Raw genomic sequence first — 10,224 nt, 5'->3', positions numbered from 1 at the left:
CGTTCTGCTCGTGTTTCATGAATGAGACCCATTGAGGCTAAACCTAAATCACTTTAATACTGATCATTTTAAATACACTTACATCATTTACAAATTCCCTTCCCTGATCTGAGAGAATTCTCTGGGGACAACCATGCCTATAAATGATGGAACAGAGATGTCTTCCAACTTCAGCTGCTGTCTTGGTTTTTAAAGGAAAAGCCTCAACCCACTTAGAGAAGTAGTCTGTGGCTGTGAGGATGTATTTAAAGCCATCTGCAGTTTCAGGTAATGGTCCAGTTAAATCAATGCCAACAAGCTCCCAAACAGCAGAAACCTATCAAGTCCACCAAATGTAAAGTAAGTTTAGTGTGTATAAAGTAGGTTTAGTATATGTATACTGTATGTTACTGCACTTATTTACCTTGATGCACTGTAAGGTCTGCACAGCAGTCAAAGGCTTTCCAACTTTTTGACATTGATCACATTCCAATACCTTTCAGAAATTGTTGTATATATATATATATATATATATATATATATATATATATATATATATATATACACATATTTGTGAGTTGATATATATCTATAAATATAAACTAAAATAACTATATAGAATAAATAACACATACCCAATTTTCAATGTCAACTGACATGCCATGCCAGTAAAATCTGGCACAGATGGCAGCACGTGTTTTACCAATCCCTGTGTGTCCACCAATGGGCGAGGAATGGAATTCTTCAAAGAGCATCCTGGCTTCCTCTTTGGTTTTTATCACTCTTTTGCTTCCATAAAAAAGCTCTCCATCTACATTAAAGAGAAAACATGACTATGACAGAAGCAAAAGGACATTTGGCATTGTTGGAAAAGAAAATCAAGATGGGAACAAATGAATAATAAAATAAACATAATTGAAATGTAAAGTTAAAATAAATACCCTTTAGGTTGAATTTAAGTGCATATCTTCTAATGTTCTGCCTTTTGGACTTATCATACCCTGATGGGTACGATCCCACTGACAGAAGATTATTCAGTGCTTCCCACTTATCTTCCATAGCTGTCAAAAAATGCAAGAAAAAAAAAACTAGATTAATCAAAATTTTTTATGTGATTAATTGTAATTACAAACATTATATATACATTTATTATATTTTATAATGTAATAATTTCACAGTTGATCTCCAAATTGATGCAAAAACAATATAGAGTATATATTTTAAATATTTGTTTAATGGCGTATTTTTATGAATGAAAACAGCTGTCACTTTAACTGCCGCTGCTGAGAGAGATGCGATCTCACACGCCTCACACTCTTTACGATCATTTGATACTTTATTTAATTAATTTAAGACTGATCTTATGAGGACACTCGACAAAACGGACATTTTGACATAATTGTGTGTGTTTATATTTTACACCAAACAATCAAATCATATGCCCCGCCCATATCTAGCCTAATGTTTTCATGAAAAATGCTAATATGATCAATGGTGCTAGCTGGCTTTGTATGAATGTGCCCGTAAACAGTTCTCATTACTGCTATATATCTTTGTATAATAAAAATTAACATAAATAGAGAAACACTTACCTCAGATGAAGAAGTTCTCACGCAAGTAGTAAAATATTATGGGCGTGTTGTTCAGCGTGACAAAAATGACGCAAAATTGATGTGCGCATGCGCAGTAAGCCTTGGTAGGACAATCTGACGGGTAGGATGGAATGTCAGGACACCTGTTTGGCCACACCCACCGGCATGCGCGTCATTTACATGGTAATGACCTGAATGTGGGAAACGCCCCCGATCAACAGGATAAAACTGGCGGCAAACCTTTGGTTGGCTTTATTGACTTTTCCTCACGATGGCACGCAACGCACACGAGGAAGCTCTTCAGATGATCATAGACAGTGAGGAGGAAGAATTCACTTGTTCCTCAGAGTCAGAAGATGAAGACGTTGATGATGATGAAGGCCTGCATTTTGAGGATCAGTTTAATTCAGCACAGGACACATTTTCTGAAGAGTAAGCCATTTATATTTATTTTAGTAATTGAGTCGCATATTTGCGTATATAGCTGTTTCAGATTAATATGACCAGACGGAAATCTACCAGTTTGTAATAAGAGTGAAATGTGGACTTTTAGTACATCTAAATAGAGAGAGAGAGAGAGAGAGAGAGAGAGAGAGAGAGAGAGAGAGACATTTAGCAACAAAGCTTAACTGTTTTCAAACATCTGCTGAGGTGTAAATGTTTTGAATGTGAATAACAGAAGCGTGTCGACGCCCCATCAACAGCCAAAAATCGCGCGACCGTTTATCCATTATTTATCAATGACCCTTTTCACAAACTGTGATGATAGTTTTAATGGTGATCACATTAACACTTTGCAGGATTTACTATGCTGATTACCATTAAAACTAGTCATCACAGGCTGTGTGATGAATAATAATGTATACATTTTTTTTTAATGTATTTTAATTTTATAACCATATAACCAAAAAAATGTATTAATGTTTCTAACAGTGCCGCTGTCTATGACCATCAAATTAACATCTTTCTCTCTTCTTGACTGCCTTTATCAAACTCTCTCTATCTATCTATATATAGTACTATTTTGGAACGTTGGAAAACACTTTTTTTCTTTTTTTTTCTGTTGCTATTTGAGCAAATAAAAACACAAAAATATATATTTAATGTAGTCTCTCATTGACCAGTTAACCATTTTACCCAACTATGATGATTTTCTCTTCTGAGAAACCTGGAAATGTGAAAAGGGTCTATCACTTATGCAAGCGTTGGTTTGTCAGCTAGGAAACGTAATCTATAATGTTTACCAATATTTGTGCTTGTACCTTTTCTTAGGAATGTGGTTCCTTCACGTGGACCTCACACAGGACGCAAACGTCGTTCAGTTTTCAACGCGGTAGAAAATCTTAATGAGTAAGTCCACGTTTACCCGCCATTTTACAAGTGACAGATTAATTTTGATTGCATATGTACTGTGAAATAATACATGCAAAGTATATGTGTATGGATGAATCTGTAAATAGCTTTTAATGAGACTGGGCAAAATATCAGTATAAGTTATTGATAATGATGTGGTGATCCTGTTGTCAACATGCTCACTTTTGTTTTCTCCCACCACAGATGTGAGAATGACAGTGACCAGATTCCTGTTTTAAAGGTAGCCAAGACTCTGACATGGAGAGAAGAGACTGATGTCGATGTGGCTCCAAAGTCTCTGAGATTCCTGCCGGCTCGGGAACCTGGGCCGCAGTCGAGTCTTGCTGACTCGCACTCTCCTATGAGTCTTTTCAAACTGTTTTTCTCAGAGAGCGCCGTGTCAAATCTGTGCCACAACACAAACGCTCAGGCTGCCAGGCCGCTCGCAAAGGGTCGCAAATACAGTTGGACAGATGTCAGTGTTGGCGAGCTGTACCGCTACATTGGACTCGTTTTCTACATGGCCACGGTGAAGATGAGCTCCATTGCTGACTACTGGCGGCAGGACAGTCTTTTCTCTGTGCCCTTTCCCGCCACAGTCATGTCTAGGGACAGATACCGCACCATTTCATGGAATTTGCACATGAGTCACCCAGAGGCAGACAAGGAAAATGACAAAAAGAGGGGAACAGCTGAACATGACCAGCTCTTCAGGGTCAGACCCCTCATGGACACCATCCGTCTTGCGTGCAAAACCTTTTATCATCCCAGAAGAAATTTAGCTGTGAAGGAAAGACTTGTGACATGCAGAGCAAATGCAGGAATGAGACGATTCATGAAAGCCGAGCCAGCAAAGCTGGGCTTCAAGTTCTTTGTCCTGGTGGACTCGTCGAATGGATATACTGTGGACCTCTCTGTGTACACGGGCCAAAACATCTTTCCCACAGGCCGTGGGATTTCTTATGATGCGGTGATGTCTCTTCTGGACAAGAAAGTTTTGGGTTCTGGCTACCATGTGTACATGGATGATTTCTTCACAAGTCCAAAGCTCTTAACAGACTTGCTTGCCATGAAGTTTGGCTCTTGTGGGACTTACAGAGACTATAGGAAGGACTTCCCACGGAGCGCATCTAATTCACTGACCAAAAAGTCCAGCAGGGGATCCATCCGGTGGATTCGGGATGGGCCTCTTGTGTGTGTGTGAAGTGGATGGACAAACAAGAGGTGTCTGTTTGTTCCACCATTCATGGTGCCTATACAGGAGACCGTGTGCAACGACAAGTGAAAGCACAAGATACACGGAGGACAAAGTCTTTTCCATGTCCTGCGCCTGTGACCGCATACAACCAGCACATGACAGGTGTTGACCCGTCCAACCAGCTGTTGCAGTACTACACTGCACAGCACAACACCATGAAGTGGTACAGGAAAGTCTTTCTACACTTCTTGGATGTTGCTTCCACCAATGCTTTCATATTGCACAAGGAGCTACACGGCAACATGACGCACAAGGCGTTTATGGAAGAGCTTGTTGCAGAGCTCTGTGGTGTGTCTGAGAAAGCAGATGCAGAACAGTCCAGTAATGACCATGTGCCGGTTCCAGGAGCTGAGCTGACCTCCGATGTCAGAAAAATTGCCACTGTTGGTCGCCGCATATGTGTGCATTGCAAAGCAGTGCGTGGCAAGAAGCAACAAACACCATGGAAATGCCAGGCGTGTGACGTTCATTTGTGTCTTCAGTTAAACAGGAACTGTTTCCAGGAATGGCACAACGATGTGTGAGTGTGTTCAAACCTGGGTGCACAAAAATGTGCCTTCAATTACACACCCTCTTTTCTTTCTTTTTTTGAATTTGAGTAAACTGTATACCATTTTTGTAAATAAACTACATTCAAAATGTGTGGAGTCTTTTTTTCTTTTCTCTCTCATATTAATAGACCCTTTAGGGAACGGATCAATATTTCCCCAGGTAATGAATGCAGTATTTATGACCACTGGCACTGTCTTTCACACTGCTTTCATGAAACCAGAAAATCAAAGTAGCATTATTATTGTAATACAATCTGGGCTGAATGCAGGGGATGTCCAACATCTTCAGGATTCGAAGAACACGTTTAGATTCTGTGTGGTTTTAAATATTAAATGTGTGACGGGAGATTTTAGACCTCCGAACTATTGAGAAAAGAAATGTTCTTAACTGTCGTTGCTTTTGCCAAGGGAGTTAAGGAGTTAATATAATGGAGCCTGATTGCTGGAAGCTTTTAGTAGACCTGATTCTTTGATTTATAATGGGAATGAAAGCGAGGCTGTGAGGGATAGACATTCATCTCTTCAGTGGGTTGTACTGTTTTAGAATTTAATGTTTTTCTTGGATTGTTCTGCTGATGAAACACTGCAAAAATACCTGTCCTAGACATTTAAGCAGACCAAAAAGCAGACCAAACATGACCTGTGGGAAAGAGTGATAGGAGCTTTAGAGCTTTTTTACAGCTGATACGTCTATCCCTCACAGCCTCGCTTTCATACGTGTCCTGGCGCTGCTCTGAATAAGGCATATAGGCTGACTACACATAAGAGAATTGGACTGAGAAGCTCATATACTATAAATGACTCTAGAAATCCTGAATTCCATACATCCATTCTCCAAACTGCAGCCAGTGTCTCAGGCAAGAAGAGAGAAATACCCTGGACAGATGACCAGTCCATCGCAGTGCAAACACACAGGCATACACATATTCACACTTAAAGACAATTTAATGTCTCCAATATCAAAATTAACCAGGAGGAAAACAGTCATATTTTACACTATTTACAATGAAGTCTAAGGACAACACATTTGCCACAATTTCAGCTTCAGAATCATGAATATTTTTATTCTACTTTCATTAATGTCATGTCCATTGGGTTTCCATCAACAAGTCCAAGAATATTCATTTATACCCACAATGTAATACCAATTTTAGCATTGTAATCAACCGTACATTTTTTTAAACCTTTTATCATACGTCTTGGAGTATCGCAATAATATTGTATTGTGTGTTCAGTATCGTGATTTGTATCGAATTGTGACATGAGGGTATCATTACACCCCTAGTAAACAGCATAAAAAAATATAGAGAAATATCAAACTAATTTAAAAATGTTGATTTTATATACTTAAAAACTATATAAAAGTTTATTTCAAAGTTTATTTCAAAATATGCATACCGTATACACAAATATTCAAGTGTTTTGAAAGTGTAAGGAGACCAACTTGATTGCATGATACACAGTACAAATACCTCAATGTCAAGGAAGGATCCCCGGAAGCCGGAATTTCGAAGATGCTACGTCATCGACATCCGTCGAAAGACTGTTCCAATGTCGAGGATCCTCAGAATTTCAGTCCTTTGTTCAGAAAATATCCAATACACAGGAAAGGATGCATATGTGTAGCCTTCGCGCTCTCAAATCACCCACAATCCTATGCGTGCAGCTTTGCGGTCTTGTTCAAAAAATAAAAAATGTCGGACGTTAGCGGAGTCGGAGCAATAACGGGGCAATATTCTTTCAACTATTTACGTTAACATACATTTGTTATAACCATAGTACATATGAGTAAAGTTTAACATTTAAATGCCAGTACAAATTACTACCGTATTGATATTACAAATTATACAAATTACGTTACTGATGGCTACCTGAACCGGACCTGTCATTTAACAATTGTTAGCTTGGTTGCAGTCACCGGAATTTCTTTTATAAATAACTAGTTAAGTTGTACAAAGTAATTTAACATGGTTAGCAGAAGAGAATAATTTTAAAAGCATTTAAAATCGTATTGACCCCAAACTTTTAACCGGTAGTGTACATACATCACCACAGCTTTTTGATCTTTTTGAATATTTGTAGCGCCAAAAGCGGACCTTTTCACTGACGTAATGACGCAATGACGTGCACTTGCTAGCCTGTTCCATTTACGTGTTCCTCGCTAAAGAGGAGCCTCGCCTAGCCTCTGAAGCAAAGAGTATAGAAGAACAAGAGGCGAAACTCTGATGCTTTTTTGGTAACAGCCACTAGGTGGCGCTTCGGTAGCGCGGCCACCATTTTGGAGTGAAGATTCCAAATGGAGTTACTGGACAACAGCACAGATAACAGTTAATCCAATCATTAAAGGGTAACTAAACCCCTGGTCAGAGCCTGACTCCACCCACTGGCAATATTTGAAAAATGCTGGAAAAGTGGGAGGGGGGGCGTGCACCTGAGACGCGTCTTTCTTTAGGCAAGGGTGTGGTTAACTGGTGGTTGCTTACGTCACGAACCACCGCAACATCCAATAGGACAATTCAACTGCAGTAGCCACCGTTCAACCTGAAGAGGGCAGCACTCAGACGTTTTTACACCATATATTGTAGAATTAAAACACTTTAAACCCAAATGTCAAAAAAATTACTTGAATCAATGAACAGCAATAATAAAGCCCCAGTCTTACAGATCATTAACTAAAAAAAGTTCGTTTAGGGTTTAGTTACCCTTTAAATACACATTTGAGGTAGTTTTTTCTTGCTTGATTGAGTATTTCCATTTTATGCAACTTTACACATTTACTACTATTATTAGTTACCAACTCCACTAGGCCTGAAATATATTTTGTACGTTTTAATCCCCTGGATCATGCTACAAACATGATGATCTTATAGAACATGATGCATTGCTGTGTCCGTTATCCTATAATTGCCACTTTTGGACAGTGGCTGTGTTTTATTGTTTACATAGTCTTGCTTTAACGGTTATTAATATAAGATAGTACTGCAAAAAAAAAAAAAAAACAGTTTACTGTAAAGCTATTCTATTGCTGTTATATATTTATTGTCCAACATTCCCAATTATCTGATATAGCATGTCCTTTACTTAATTTCATATGTTGGTATTCAGTGTTTGTAATGCTAATAAAGGTTTTGTGGGAAAAAAGTAGAAGACTTGTCTAAGTCTGTGAAATAAACAGTTAAAAGGGATTTGAGGATGACTCGTCTAGTGATTGTACGTTATTCTGTGTTGTCATCATTCAGTTTGGATTTGATCTTTAATGTACTCTTTTTTTTTTTTTTTTTTTTACAAAGCAGCTGATATTGCCATAGCGACAGCAAGAAGCTAGTGGATAGTGATGGGAAGTCTCTTTTTAAAGAATCGTCTCTTAGAACCGGCTTGTACGACACATCGCTTTCACCCCAAAATGGCGGAAGCGTAGCGCTGCTGCTGGCCGCTGGTGTTGCAATGGAACGTTCTATTGGCTTTCACTTCTTGTCAAATACGTTCTTTGTCTGAAGGAAATTACTTGGAAGGACCAGTCCTGCCAAGGAAGTAGCCTATCCTTGACATTGAGAAACAGCTAAAGAATGTCTAATAGAAGAGAATTGGCACTGTCTGGTTAATTCCGGTTTCTGGACTGGCACGTAACACGTCTCTGTCCATGCGGGGGCGCTCGTAGGCGAGTGCAGAATGAATGGGAGTCTATGGGGTTTCACCCTCAGAAATCCACTTTTCTCAGGATGTAATTTTTTGTCAAGTAATTTGAAAGTTGCACTCAAAAGTGGGGGCTAAGATAATACACTCATCTGAAAATTGCATTTTTAAGTTAACTTATCTGTTCTAAAAGATACGTCTTATCAAGTCTTCGTCGTCAGTTAGGAACCTGGGTGTGCTCTTTGATACCAATCTCTCATTTGAAAGTCACGTGTCTAGTATCTGTAAAAGCGCATTTTTCCATCTTAAAAATATATCTAAATTACGTCATATGCTCTCATTGACAAATGCGGAACAATTATTTCATGCGTTCATGACCTCAAGGCTAGATTATTGTAATGCTCTAATGGGAGGTTGCCCTGTATGCTTAATAAACAAACTACAGCTGGTCCAAAACGCAGCCGCTATAGTTCTTACCAGAACCAGGAAGTATGACCATATTAGCCCGGTTCTGTCAACACAGACAGCTCCCCTCTGGCTCCCTATTAAACATCGTATACATTTTAAAATATTGCTGATTACTTACAAAGCACTAAATGGTTTAGCTCCGCAGTACTTGAGCGAGCTCTTAACCCATTATAGTCCTTCACGTCTATTGCGATCTCAAAATTCTGGTCAGTTGATAAAACCTAGAATATCAAAATCAACTGCTGGCGGTGGATCCTTTTCCTACTTGGCACCAAAACTTTGGAACAATCTTCCTAACATTGTCTGGGAAGCAGACACAGTCTGTCAGTTCAAATCTAGACTAAAAACACATCTCTTTGGCTTAGCATACACATAACACATTATAGATTGCTATAATTCAATGTTAGGCTGCATAGTTTAGATCAGCCGGAACCAGGAACACTTCCCATAAATCCTGATGTACTTTGTACATCATAAGAAGGATAGCGTCTACGCTAATATTAGTCTCTCTGTTTATCCCGAGGTTTACCGCAAACCGTCGGATCCAGGCCATATCTAGATCTGAGGAAGGACCATCACATGGACACGACGACAACGCATCCCTGAAGTGCCAGCCTCATCAACACTGTGAAGGCCTCATGGACACCTCAACAAACTCATCTCCATACCGGCGTGATGACTCCGACCCCTAACCAGATGAATTGGGTAAATATTGTGAAAGTTCTGATCCAATCTGACTTCTGACCTATTATGCCGCCTAAATCATAATCATACACTGTTCGTTTGTTGGCCAAAGGAGGATTGGCCCCCCGACTGAGCCTGGGTTCTCCCAAGGTTTTTTTCTCCATTCTGTCACCTGATGGAGTTTTGGTTCCTTGCCACTGTCACCTTTTTTTTCACCTTCATTCGCCATTGGCTTTTGGCTTGCTTAGTTGGGGACATTTAACATTTAATTTTGAATTTAACAATACTATTACAACTTTACTTTCCTGTTATCTCTGTAAAGCTGCTTTGAAACAATCTGTATTGTAAAAGCGCTATATAAATAAAGGTGACTTGACTTGACTTAAAAATCCGTTCAAAAAAGTGATGACGTCACGTAATAGCAGAATGCTATCGTGTTCCGGCCAACAACCTAACCTGTAAGAAATCTAAATGACATAAGAACTCGTTCTTTCGACTTTTGGACTATAATCTATATTGAACTTGCGGATTCAACAATAAAATCTACGTTGATTCAAGCAGGAGAAAGGGATACATTTTGCCGTCTAGCTCCATAGACTCCCATTCATTCTGCACTCGCCCGCGATCACCTCCAGTGGAATTCTAATGGAACTGCAACCAAGATGATACAATGTGGCTAATAGGAAGTGCCAAGGCTCTCCGTTAG

The sequence above is a fragment of the Siphateles boraxobius genome, unplaced genomic scaffold (assembly GCF_051911475.1).
Source record: "Siphateles boraxobius isolate OS27281-9 unplaced genomic scaffold, OSU_SipBor_1 1, whole genome shotgun sequence".
NCBI lineage: Eukaryota > Metazoa > Chordata > Actinopteri > Cypriniformes > Leuciscidae > Siphateles > Siphateles boraxobius.
Note: the sequence above shows the minus strand (reverse complement) of the source record.